Here is a 13,201-nt window from a genome sequence, read left to right on the forward strand (position 1 = left end):
CAAGAAGCCAGTTCCACCCAATAAACTGTCCTAATCCCCATCCTCTTCCTTCTCCTTCCTACCCTGTACATTTGTTGTACTTCTGTTTTAGCCTTGTCCTTTCCCTCCCTCTCCATCTTCCATGGAGCATCTCACTGAAGAGCAGACCAGCTGCATCTCAGATCCTGCTGGGCTCCAGGATGGAAGGGGTGGGTCAGAGTTTCACTTTGAAGCACCCCTGGGGGGCTTCCAAACTGTACTGGAAGAGGAAATTGCTGCCTCCTCCCATAGCCACATGGCCAAACTCAGCAGCATCAGAGACCAGCCCAGGCTGCTTTTTACATCAAATTTTACCACACAAGAAGAAGGTGACAGAAGTATGATTGAAGGAAAGGTGGAGAGAGGGGGGGAAAAGTATGTTCTTCTGAGAAAATCATTTTCTTCTTCTCTTTTTCCATGAGAACTGGTGGATCCCTTAGTAGTTCAGTGCTTCTCTCCAGCCACTTCATGCCATAGCATGGGAAGGGCTGAAAGGAAGTTTTGAGCCACAGATGGCAGAATTTCAGCAATAAGGAGGGCATGGGAGGATGCACAAGAGCATCAGAAATAATAAATTAAGTGATTAAATAATTTTTTAGAAACCTAATAAGGAATGGGCTATCTGGCTGTTGTGCCATTATGCTCCACTCCCAATGAAACCCCAGTGACAAAGTCTGTTTTTCCTCTGTGTTCTTCTTGAACTGAGCAGTAAGATAAATCTATAGCAGCATCTGGGAAGGATGTGAAGAATTATCTGTATGTCAGAAAAGTCACACACTTTTTCATTAAGACCTTTTGTGGGGAATATGCTAAATGGTAATGAGTACTGGTAGGACTGACAGGCACTGAATTCTTGGTGTGTTGGTGTCCATGAAGGTCTTTCCATCTCTGGGCTTTAGTCTAAAAGATTTTGACTTTCCATTCTCTGCATTTTCTGCAGTAGCACACCTTCAGCTTTCTCTGTGCCACAGTAGCTTGTGACAGAAACCCCGAAGTGAGAGAGGACTGTCTCAGTGTGCAGGCTCTAAAGCTGGATGGCAGAGTGGCTTTTTGGGAGACATGTAAAGACTGCAAATTCAGTGTGCTATCTCTACATCTGTTGATTTTATTTTAAACTCATATCATGAAGGCTAAAGTAGAAGTTATTGGTGATGTAAATTCTCATTTTCTACTTCAAAAATATATGGAGTATTTGCATTTTTAGTTGTAGCGGAGATTGAAAGTTTTGAGAATTTTGTATATTTCCACATGAGAGTGTTCATCCTTGTTTTCTAAATGAAGTAATTCATTAGAATGCTTCATATTCCTTCTTCTCATCTGCAGTAAGATACAGCAAGCCATTCTTTCCACCCCCAAAAGGCCAACTTTTTTAGAGAAAAGATGGTTGGAAAGAACCCTCAGCAAGCTCAAAATATGCATATAATTTTCCAAGTGTAGTACATGTTTTTAAAGGTTTTAAAAGAATGGGTTATGAAATAGTTTAGTTCTGCATGGCTGAAAATGTGTGGGTATTCATATCCAGAAGATTACTGGCACTCTTTTTGACATCCCTAAACGGTGCTATCTGAGGTCACAGAAACCAACTGCTTTCTAAGGTCACCACTGATGCTTTGACATCACTGGTGGGGGAATCAGGCAAACCTGAAACCTTTGTGTCTTCAGTGCTTCCAGACCATGCACTTCCCAGAGGACATCCCAGTGGGGCATCCTATTGTTTCTAGTTTGCCGAACTGAGAGTCAGGCAGGCAGGAGCATTCTGAATTATTTTTCATAAAATACCAAACTATCAGAAGGTTTTGGCAACATTCTCCTTGAATATATCTTTCATATTAGATGTGGATGAGAGAAACAAAAGAAAACAGACTGGAAATTTTCAACATTCAGAAATGCTGAGTTATGCAATCATCAGTTTTATTCTTAAGCAGCGGGATGTTTTTAGTTTAATAGCTATCTTGATATGATTCTCCATTTCCTTTTATCAGTTTTATTCTGGCACAGCTTCTAACCAGAAAGTGGAAAAGTGAGCCTCACAGTAGGTAAGGCATGTAGGCACAGGTACAGGTATGACTAAGAAATAGAAAGGTGTATATATATAAAGTTGTTGTGTGCAACACCTGTGAAGCGTTTATGTCAGAGCCATTCATGGCCTGTTTTCAGAAGGACCAAGTAAGTGCTTTTAGAGTAAGTGTAAGTGATTGGTTGTATTTCCCTGTGTGTGCCTGTAAATGCCACATTAAAAGCCCATACTTCTTTCAGTGAAGTGAAAAAGGTTATGCACCTCTTCAGTTGTACAGATGAAGTGTTTGTGAGTTCTGCAAAGATGAATGAAGTTCATGGAGTTTTTACAGTGAGCTTGGGATCACCAGATGTTGGAGTATGTGTGTGAACACATGCTGGTGCATCTGTTGTTTGGATAATAGGATATATACACATGTGGGACAACTGTGCAGTTGTAGGTGTTATGACACTTGGGACCACGGCTTCAGCAAGCATAAATCAGGGTGGCTCAGTGGAAGGAACAAAGTCCAGCAGTGTGCGCTTCCTGGAACCAGCGTGTGTGATGGCATGTGGGGACTTAGACTTGTGGGATTGTGGTTGGCAGACAGTGTCAGGATGTGACTTGGGGAGCTTCAGCTGAAGATAGTTGCTAAAAGAAAAGAGAAAAAGCCAAGACACAAATACACATCTAAGGAGCATGAATGTTAAGGGAAAAGGAGAGAATGCATTCACTGAGGCTGATCCCTCAGGCTAAGTCACCAGTTTTGTGCTGCTTTTCCACTGTGGAAGTACATGGGAGCTGTGGGATTTTAGAAAAATTCTGAGGGGAAATCAATTCATGCCTTGGCACGTGTATGTGATATTTCAGATCTCAAATTAAGTTGTGTTTATATGACACAGTTGCTTTTCATAGCACAGGCTTGATTGAAGTTCCTAACACATCTTTTCCAGGTCCATGCTCCATACTGTTGTAATACAGCCCAGTGACCTATTCAGTCACTTGTGGTTCTGTCCCCCATAAACTCACACCAACTCCATCCCCCATGTTGTTACTTTTAAAAATAATTTGGTTTATTCCTGGCTTGATCTTGAAACGCTAGAAGCTAATAAAACCAGAACTGTGCTCAGGTTCTGGAGAATTTTTTTCTGAATCCTACCTGTGTGGCTACATAGTCAGAGGTGGAAAATTGGCTGGTTTGGATGCAAGTCAGTTGTATGCAAAAGAAATAAAAGGAAGAATATGTTTACCATTTGTGAAAATTCCCTGTAATCATTGCTTAGGAAAAACATCTGGTGACTCTGCTGAGGTGATCAAAACAACAAATAGAGCATTAGATTGCAAGAAACTTCCCAATGGAGAGAACCATTGAAAATACTGTAATTTCTGCTATGTGATTCACTGGCAGATCACTGACTTAAACCCCAAATACATTTTTAGGAACTCAATCCCATACATATATTTATGTGTCTTTATGTGTGCGTGTACCCATGTATGTAATAAAAATAGGAGAGATTGAGCAAGTGAGCAGTTGGAGTGTTTAGATAAGGAGAAGCTTTGTCATGAATGAAATCTGAAAGGATTTGGATTACAGTCAAGAGGTTTAGATAGAGGGCAATCTAAATTGTACAAGGGCGGATAGTCTTCCAAAGTCTGGCTCAGAAAGGGATGTGGGAGGTCTGAAAGATAGCTTGGCTAATGTAGCGTGTAGATGAAAAAAATGCACTTTAATGATTTGTTGAACTATTACAAACCCAAACATCAGTTCAACAGGACTAGCCTGATAATTACTGTTTTCCCAAAAGAAAATTGTAGATTGTGAATGAAACGAACAACTCAAACTTGAAACTTCAGCCTAATGGAGCTGTGTTTTTCTTGTGAAACCATTCCCATGGAAATTTCCTAACGATTTCCTTTTGAAATAGTCACATTTAGAAAGGAAATACATAGAGTGGCATGTAACTTGTTACACACAGCAGAAAATGGACAGTCATACTTTAAAGGCAAATAAAAAACACTCTTTCTCTTCTTGTGTATGCAGTTACATTGTGGAACTCACTGCTGTGTGACAGCAGAGCCAAGAGTTCAAAAGGACTAAGGGAAATATAGGACCTTTCTTGTTATTAAGATACCATCTGGCTCCCTGATACTACTGTCATGATAACCACCACGGTATAGGGAAACATGTATAATGCCTCTTTCCGCGTGGTTTGCAGGCCACCAAATATCAACTTGCAAATATTTAAAATGTTAAGCTTCTTCTGTTTGAGCTGTGTTATGCCTACAAAAAAGGTTAATATTTTTGGGACTTCACAGTCATCTTAAATTTCCCAGCGATTTCAGATTGCTCTCAGGGAGAATGGATACCTCTGCGGCCTTAATCTTGTGTCATGTTTTCCTTTTATTATGAAGAATTTTTCTTTTCCTGTCTGGCAGAGAGTAGTCCAAGCCGCAGAATCCAGAAACTGACTGTCCCAGAGTTGGTGCCCCTTTACATCAGGGAAGGGCCTGCCACAGAGCTGGGATCTAGTTTCAAACTCCTGCACAATTTGTGGTTATTTGGAGTCAACATTTTGGTTTGAGTTGGTCTCTAAATATTTGTTGTATGGTTTTATTTATAAGAATAATGGCTCTATGTTTACAGGCTACAGCAAATGTATCTAATGCCTGGTCTCTTATTTTTTTTAGCTTGCTCTAACTTTCAAGTGCATTTCCACTCTTTAATTTTACACAAACTCTTGGACATTGGCCAGACAAATTCTTTGTAGTCTGTACAGTTCAGGATCTTGGCCAGATTAAAGTTGTCATCAATTTCACCTCCCTCTTTTAATAACATCCCACTTTTCTCGCTTGTACCTCTCATGTTTTTAAAGGTTGCTGTTCTCTGCATTCTTCTGTATTTTATTCAATATTATACTGTTTTATTTTTTCTTCTGGTTTAACTGAATCTTACTTTTCTGCATGCTCGTTTTAAGTCCCATATTAGTTTAAATATGGTCATTATAAATATTCACTACTCAGCAGTCTTTTTGTGAGGCTGTATTGGTTTTTCCTTGTCCTAAGTCCAATCTGAATGACAGCTGCAGAGGGTCTCCTCAGGGAATTTTAGGAATCTCTTGGTTTCTTCTATACTGAAATTTCAAATTGCATTTTCCTCAAAGCTAGTCTGACATACTGAAGGCCCAGGTTATTCTTGTTTTCTAGAAGACAATAATACAACATAAAACTCTGAGTCCAACTTTTGCTGCTTCAGAGGATTTTGTTTTGAAATATGATTGCCAGAAGCCTCTGCTGGGAAAAATTATTCCTATAAAATTCCTTCAAACAAACAAGATACCACCATCTACAGATGGGAGAGTTTATAGAACAGGTTTCTGGTTGACATCTATTTGATAAATTCAGTTGTGATAGATAGTCTAAAGCATGGACTGATGAATTGCAGGCAGTTTTACTCAAAGAATACAATGGGATTTGGTATGAAGTCTACAAAGAAAGCCTACACTGTGATACTTCTCAGTACAATCTTGGTAACCTAGCTTACGCTTCTGTAATGAGAATTTGTTCTTGCCAAGGATGAGTTCAGAGCCCTGCAGTCAGCATCTCCATCTTCAGCCGATGCAGTTCAAAACTGGAGTTGATGTCTTGGATGTCTGGTCCTAAACTGAACATTGGCGTAGTGTATAAGTTTTCTTATTCTTAGCATTTTTTGAAAAATTACAATAGGTTGTGAGATGAAAAATTACAATAGATTGTGAGATAAAACCCCACTTTAAAGTTTAAATGTGGGTGATATTCCTTCTTCTGGCTGGAGCAAAACTCAACTTTTAAGGGAAAACCCCCAGGGCTGAGTATACTAGTAAACTCCAGCTGCTTTGTACTTCTTTGCCAATACTGAGAAGTCATAAACCCAATTTAACTTTCTGGTTAAACCAGGTTTACAGCTGTTTTGCATTGCTGGAGTGGAGCAGAGCATCTGGAGCATACCCCTGAACCAGGATGATTTTTTCTTTGCTGAGTCTTGTGTCTCTTTGTTCCGTCTTACATGGAATAAGACAAGGCAGAGGCAGTCAGCTCTTGGCAGCGCACACTCAAACTGATGCAAGACTTGCATTTAGAGCCAAAGCCACCGTGGGGTTTTTGTGTCTTTCTGTTTGTTTTTATATTCTCCTACTAGTTGTATTTGCCATGGGGATATAGATGTGTGATAACTGTACTGGCTTTAAACTCAGCTTTGGTAAGTGCAGCATTTTTTGAGTGGGTTTTGCATGTTTTGTTGGCTCAAGTCATGCTACAAAAACACCTTATAGCACTAATATCAGGAGGATGAATAAGATTTTGAGGTTAAAGTGCCAGCGGGATTCTTCACTTCAGAATCAGCTTGTCTCTATTGGTACCACTTGTGACAGTATCAGGTCATTCCATTTGTCTAAAGCCACATCTCTCCATCTCTGCAACATCTTCCAGTTTTGTCTTTTTGAACCTTGCTGATATGAATGCCATTCTGTCCTGCCTTGGTTTCATGGTCTTAGGCTAGAAATGAATTACTTGAATGCTTCTTTTGGCCGCCTGAGATTGCAATGCAGCATGAGAATAGACAAAGTTCTTGGTTTGGACAGGTTTGTACTGTCTCCAGATCAGTAAATCCTGATGTTGGTTGCAACCTGTAGTCACGAATGGAATAATAATAAGTATTATTGAGGGATACACTAGATGAACTTTAAAAGGTTCCTTTGAGCAAAAAAGCATTCCATGACTCTATTATCAGTAATAAACATAGGTTTAATTAATATAATTAATATAATTAGGTTATAAATTCTAGCAGTATGTAGTCAATAATGGGCTAATGCTGGAAGAAGGAATGATTAATGTGGTAGGGCCTGTGAGTGAATGGAAAAGTTCAGGGGGATAAGATAATCTATAAGAACACCTGCAGAACTATCTTTGTGTTATTTGTTGTGTGCAGTATGCCCATATGGTTACAATCACCAAGTGTTTAGAAACCTTTGCCTACAGCAAGAGCAATTGCTGGATCAGCTGTGCAAAACACACCGTGCTAATTTGAAGTGCTCTGTTGAACTCCAGACTGCTTCACCTCTGCTGCTCCTGCTGCCTTTGCCACAGCCAGACTTCTTGTGTGTTTTTGAAGTTACTGAGGTCTTTGGTTTAGCTTCTCCCTGATTTCTTATCAGGTAAAACAGTTGAGTACCTGAAGTAGTTGCACCAGCAGCTGCCACACCAGAGCCAGATAAATTTCCACTCTTACAAACTGTTTGGACTTGGTGAGTTTCTGTTCTTTCACTTTTATGGGGTTGTGACATTTTGTTTCTAAATTCTAGTAATGTCACGCTGCTTTATGTACGGTTCTTAGGCTGCTGATTTTGTGGGGTGGCAGTAGCCAGTTTGAAAATCATAAATCTAAAGAGAACCATGAAATTGGTCTGTAACCAGCAGGAAAAGCAAGGTGTCCACTCTGCTAATTTCAGCTGAGTTCATAGGAAAAAATAAATTCAAAAAAAATAAAGTACTCCAAATTTTCTTTGTCCATGCATATCTCAGATTTTATACCTTCTTTGTAGTCTGCAGGTCCTAATGGCCAGCAAATCAACTGCAGGGGAAAGGGAAAGACCACCTGTTGCACTAAATATTCACAAACCCTGCAAACAAAAATAAACAGTAAAAGACCAAACCCTTAACAGCTTGTAACAGCTGCCACATTCCACCCAAGAGAAGTCTTTATGCTAATGGAATCTGACAGGATCTACATTAGATACCTACACATTTGGGAAAAAAAAACCTAAACAAAAAAAAAAAAAAAGTCACAAGAGAAAGAGAGTAAGTCTGTTGGTCTCCTATGCGCAGGTGATGTTTTATGTATGTAAGTCTTTTGTCATTGTTCCCACACCTGCAGTTTACATTTTTGATAGTTTGAAGTAAAACAGTTGTTGAGTGCATGAGCTGCATGATACGGCCAAGGACTAAATAGTGCTCTATTTCTTTTATTGGTTAAGTAAGGGGAGCAGTATCCCTGCTGTGCTCCAGCTGCAGAAAAAAATCTGCTGAAGATTCATCTATGAAGATGCGTAGAAAATAGTCCTTTAATATCTCACATACCAGTTTACCTCTTGTACCAAATTGGTGAAAACCCAGGAAATTTACATGAGGAATGCCAGCCAGTTGAGTCATAGAAAGAAGTCAGGCAGTAGCACCTTGCTGATTTGTGTGGGACAGCCCTGATCCCAGGACACTGGTGCTGGAAACTGACTGGAGCTATTGTCTATCATCTTGGGGCACTCAGTGCAAATGCTGACCTCAGAATCACCATGCTTGTCAGAATGGTGTTTACTTTCCTATCTGCCAACAAGAAGCCTGGGGATTTGTGAATCAGAAAAAAATATAAGTTGAGGATTTTCAGGGTGATACAGAGATAGTAGAAATGTGAAAGGGATTAAGATAGAAAAAATCTGAACTACTTTAATTTTCTTCTACAAGCTCAGATATGGCCAAAGGTATCCCTGGAAGCTTTGAAAGTGACCCTCTGGTCTGATTAGACTCAAAGGTTGCTAAAAGTGCTGAGAAATTTCCTCCAATTCTGTTCAACTGCAGTAAGTAGCTGGATGTGTGGTCAGTGTGGTAAGAAGGGATGGTTGGAAGCCATCCAAACAGGGCAGTAGAAAAGGGAACTCTCTTTTCACACAGTGACAGTGAAAGATTTATGCTTCAGGCCTTAGAAAGTTTTTTTTGCACCTTGAACCCAGGGGTCTTTTCCATGAAATTTACAGTATTTTCCCACTAGATAGTTTCAACCTCCTTGAAGTGCAGTTCTTGCAATAGCCTGTCTGGCTTTGACAGATCAGTCCAGGTCCCATGGTCAAAAACACTTGGTCAATCTGTTTGTCCAGTAAGTTGCCTAGAACAAGGAACAGTGTTTTAGTATTTCCTCTGTATTATCTGTAGGGAAAAACGTGTTAGTCTGGAGGAGTGAAGCGTTGACATTTCCATGTGTTCACCACGTCAGTCTCCACAAAAACCAAAATGTTTGTGTTTTCTTCTGGCTATACATCACTCCATAGAACAGCAGAAATAATTGGTGGAAACATCAGAAAAAAAGAACATAAAGAATGAGCAAGAGTGGAAATGGATAGTTTTGGAAGAGATTGGAAAGAATGGGGGAATGAAGGAGGCCGATTGATACTAACTGTGCAGTCAGCAGTAGTTTTGGAGACGTTCACCTCCATAGCTATTGTGCAACAGGAAGGGCCCTGCTTCAAGCAGACAGGTGAGAGGAACAACATTGTAGAGAAAAGCAGTTAAGATCACAAAGTGCAAGTTCATGCATTCTTGTAAAATTGATAAGGAACATTTTGACCTGAGACAGTCCCAACTGAAACTCCAGTGAAATACTGATGGTTTAGAAATCTCAGTTGCATCTACTCCCACTTTTGTTAGTGGTCAGTGATGGATGAGCTGGTTGTGAAATATTAGTTCTCAAAGACTGTAACCTAGCAGGAGAAAATCATAAAACTACTTTAATTGCTGCTTGTTTAACTTATGCCTAAAGTGGCACAAATTACAGATTCATCAGGCTTGAAGGAGACCTTCAAAATCATCTAAAACAGTTAAGCTAGCACCACCATAATCACCCCTGAACCATATCCCTAAGTGCCACATCCAGACACAGTAGGATTGCAGCCTAACATAGTGCAAGAGAGTCAGCATTCCTGGAGCAGTATTCTGAGAAGTTCTCCTAACTCCGAAAAGAATCCATGTCCTGGGGGATCTGCATTTCCCCCTTACTGGACCCTGAGTTCAGAATGTGGGCTTTTTTATAAGGCACCTCTTAAAGGAGAGACAAATGCTCTTATCTTGCCACTTTAGAACTAGAAAAAACTAGAGGTAGCTTATCTTCCTCAGAAATCCTTCTGTTTATCCTTGAGTCATACACAATTTTTAGTACCAGCCCCAGTCTGCATCTCTGGGTGCTCACAGTTTCATAAATCATGTTGGTGCTTCAGGAGCTATTGCCTACTTTCCCTCTGCTCACACCAATGTAAAATAAAAGTAATTTCTTTGAGTTTAGCAAAGCTGCACCCCACTGAAGCTGATGTGTGAAGAAATCAAGTTCCCAGTTTGAATGCCAGAAGAATATTCAGATCTTCTTCCTGATTGTTTCATTTCAGCAAGTATGTGCACAGAGTGGCTTGAGCTGTGCTAGCTGCCAGCGGGCACAGTTAATTACTACTCATGGAGACTAGTTCACCCTGCATCCCTCTAAAGACTGCTCACTTACAGATGTTCACACCTGTCTCCCGATTAATTCAAAATCATAGCACATAGAGAGAGCTCTAGTTAAAAGTCACAGTCTTATGGACCTGGATGTCACTATGGTAGAATTTTATATGTCAGATGCACTTAACCTCTCCTGAAGTCCCTGGGTCTGGACTGTCTCCAACTGGATGACAACATTCAGGAGAGCTTAGCTCAGGAAAGGCTGAAGAATTCACAAAACATGCATCAGTTCCTATTGAGTCTGAACTAAGAGCAACAGTGCTAGTGACTCTCCATTTCCAAAATTAGAAGATGGAGAGGTAACTACTGTACTGTGCACTAACTTGAGGGTAATAATAGTTCGTAACTCAGGGCACAAAGTAATATCCTTGGGGAAAAAAGAGTTCTATTTTCCTTTGTGCCGTACCACATGTTTGAGTAGATACTGGCATATAAGTAATTACTGAAATCCTTTTGCAATTTTTGATTTGTGCCAGCATGGAAAATTATATCCAAGGTTATGGCTCTCCTTTGACTTCCATAATTAAAGAAAGGCCTCTCCAGAAGCCTGTAAAGTCAGTGAGATGATACCAGTATAAATCAGTGAGAGGGGACTTAAGCCTCTGATACTTAATTTTTTTGCAGCATGACATTCCAGTTAATTCTCAGGGATTCCCAAAGCTCCAGCCACATGCCCAGTTTGAAAGGCTGTCCAGGAAATGCTGGAATGAAGAGGGGACAGCACCTAGCCAAATGCCATCTGTTGGCTGTTTACCATACAGCCTCAGAGGACAGTTTCTGAGTCCCTGAACCAAGCACAGATGATGTGGTCTTAAACACATCTCTTTAAATTCAGACCCACAGTTTAGCATCTCATTTCAGAAGGGGGGTTCCACTTTTCCCTAGATCCAGTCCCTTCAGACTACCAGTGTAGTTTATCTTTTAGATGGACATTAGGAAGTATTTCTTCACAGAAAAGGTGATTAGACATTGGAATGGACTGTCGAGGGAGGTGATGGAATCACTGTCCCTGTTTAAGGGAAGACTGGATGTGGCACTTAGTCCCATGGTCTGGCTGCCATCTAGTTGCCACCATATCTTATGGTGGTTTTCAGTGATAGGTTGGACTCGATGATCTCAGAGGTCTTTTCCAGCCTGATTAATTCTGTGATCTCAGAGAAGATGTAAGACACCTGATTAATGGTTTAGGACATGAGCAGGTATACAAACAAATCTTACAGTGATTTGTGAAGTATCCTCTTTCTTTTTGTTGAAGGACAAATTGATTAACCATTCCTAGGGAGACCTAAGCATAGCGACCCCTACTCATGCTTACTTCTCCAACATTTTGAGGTGGGATAATTTGAGCTAGAGGAAGAAGATTTTACTCCTGTGTCACTGGGGTAGTGAAGCAGGGAGAAAAAGTCTCAGCCTCTCTGTACTCTCACATTGATTATCTGTCCTTTGGCCACAGAACCCCAGAAGGATATCCCATATTACCTTGAATCACCTTGTGTGTAGGATATTAGTTTTGGATGTAGGACTGGTCTCCATGTAACAATCCTCTATGCACAAGTTTGTGCCACTCCATTAGAGGGATAGACCTATTATTGCTTCAGCCTAACTTGGGAATCCATGGCAGACACAAAAACCTCCATTTTCAAAATGGATCGGGAGCAATAAGTACTGAACCTTTCTCATGTCCTGCAAAATTTCTACATTGTACTGGCAGATTGTCTAAATAACTGACAAAGCCTACTTAAAAGACCAAAGTGTTATAAGTAAAAGCAAAACAAGCAAAATGTCCACTGTCCAGTGACATCACCTAGGGCTCTCATAAAAGAGAAATGCTTCCTGATGACACTTGGGAATGGAAGTTTCTCATAAACCATCAGTCAAACAGTTTATGTCCATACCATAGCAAAATGGATTTTCCAGAAATGTTTCCATGTGGCAGGAGGTGAGGAAGGTGGATCTGTGGGTGGCATCTTCACTGCCTCCTTCTTATCCATAGCCCTCTGCACTGATGTGCAAGCAGTACACCTCAGCCTCCACGACCTCAGGGTTGTTAAAGAGTTTCTGGCATTTTCTTGGTGTGGAAGGAATTTTACATGACATGATTTAATCACATTTTTAAGACAGATTGTTACTTCTTGTCTCTTTGGGTTTCCTTTGCAGACAGAGATATCTCTTTCTTTCTTTCTTTAAGTGCAGAGAACACATGTAAATTGCTGTTTCGTTCATTCACTGGGATGCTTTTACTGGTGTGATCAATGAGGACGCTCTAAAATAATGTTTCTGTATGTTCTTTGAAATTCACAGAGCTCTTCCTGTGCCACTTGATGGAGTGTTTCATGTAATTTTATTCTTTTCCTAATCATCTATATAATACTCGTGTAAATTTATTAAAAATAAGGTTTGAAACATAAGCACATTGCTTTGCAGAATATATTGTGAATTATATTGATGCAATGTGGGTGTGCAACACTGCTATTTGCAAAATTTCTTAGCCCTCTGTATGAAAATGAGGACTGAATATATGCAGCATATCTACCTGATAAATATATGAAATATTTTTGCAAAGAAATTGCCACCTGACTCAACATGCCAGTCCAGACTTTTAAACTAGTTGAACTTCACTTTTTTGTTGTTTGTTTGTTTGTTTATTTTTTGAGCAAACCTCCTTCTTCTCCCCCATATAGGTGGTTCTGTCATGAGATCTTTTCTGCAGTTTGCTTCAGTTGTTTCCCTGGTAGCATATTCCATATGTTTACTAACACCTTTTTTTGTCCTTTAGTAGCCTAGAGCACTTTCCTCACCAAAAGCTTCATGATTATCTTTCCAGGAAATATCACTGTTCAAAAAAAGTTTTATAGGAGCAAATAAAACACATTTCCAGAACAGTGCTGCCAAATAGCAAAA

At 40.0% G+C, this 13,201-nt stretch overlaps 1 protein-coding gene across 2 annotated transcripts in view; it reads left to right on the forward strand.

Moving 5' to 3' along the window:
- Positions 1 to 13,201, forward strand: part of TBX15 (T-box transcription factor 15) — a 90,633-nt gene that overhangs the window by 40,029 nt on the left and 37,403 nt on the right. The window lies entirely within an intron of this gene.

The sequence above is a fragment of the Chamaea fasciata genome, unplaced genomic scaffold, assembly GCF_029207755.1.
Source record: "Chamaea fasciata isolate MVZ Bird 193981 ecotype frontalis unplaced genomic scaffold, bChaFas1.0.hap1 SCAF_2, whole genome shotgun sequence".
In the NCBI taxonomy this organism is placed as follows: Eukaryota; Metazoa; Chordata; class Aves; order Passeriformes; family Sylviidae; genus Chamaea; species Chamaea fasciata.